The sequence below is a fragment of the Setaria italica genome, chromosome IX, assembly GCF_000263155.2.
Source record: "Setaria italica strain Yugu1 chromosome IX, Setaria_italica_v2.0, whole genome shotgun sequence".
Taxonomy (NCBI): domain Eukaryota; kingdom Viridiplantae; phylum Streptophyta; class Magnoliopsida; order Poales; family Poaceae; genus Setaria; species Setaria italica.
In genome coordinates this window covers 1,009,624-1,010,523 of record NC_028458.1, presented here as the reverse complement: position 1 = coordinate 1,010,523, position 900 = coordinate 1,009,624, and positions in this window count along the sequence as shown.

Below are 900 nucleotides of genomic sequence, written 5' to 3'. Positions count from 1 at the left end.
TCACAACAATGTGGTGATGACCGTAGGATGAGATCCGGTGCGGTACCTATCGGCTATCGCTTGCTTCCTTTTAATTTCCTGCTGCGCGCTGCTTAATCCCTCATGCTCTACTCGCTGTCTGCTGATATGACGCATCACTTTATGCCTTGTCTTAATCTGGGGAGCGCATGATTGATACGCATGCTAGTTTAATCTGAATTGTGCATGCGTGCGTGCTTACCCTACGGCTAATTCAATCGTTCAATGGATGCATGCCCTGGCCATCTCTAAATCTAACACATAGGTGCCCTGCTAATGTCACCTCGATCTTCTCTTGAACATTATTCAATTCGTCTTGTACATTAATGAGGCAAATTGATGGATAGCTTAATTATCTATCTAACTTGTCCCACTGGTTCAATTGATGCACAGCTACCAACGTTTGCATGGCTATTTGCATGATTGATATGCATGCTAGTTTAATTTAATTGTGACATCACCTAATCTAAACATAGGTGCCCTGCTAATTTCACCTCTTCTCTTGAATATTATTTTTCTCTTGTCTTGAATGAGTTGCATAGTATACTACGAGTACTCCAATGGTTAAATTGTACTTCAATGGTACAAATTGCTAGATGGCTCAAGTAGCTTTTGCTTGTTTCCCGAGGACGCCGGGCCATCGGTGCAGAATTTGACCGGCCCAAGGGGGTGTTTGGGAGACATGTGCTAAAATTTAGCACATGTCACATCGGATGTTTGGACACTAATTAGGAGTATTAAACATAGTCTAATTACAAAACTAATTGCACAACCCCTAGGCTAAATCGCGAGACGAATCTATTAAGCCTAATTAGTCCATGATTTGACAATGTGGTGCTACAGTAACCATTCGCTAATGATGGATTAATTAGACTTAATAGA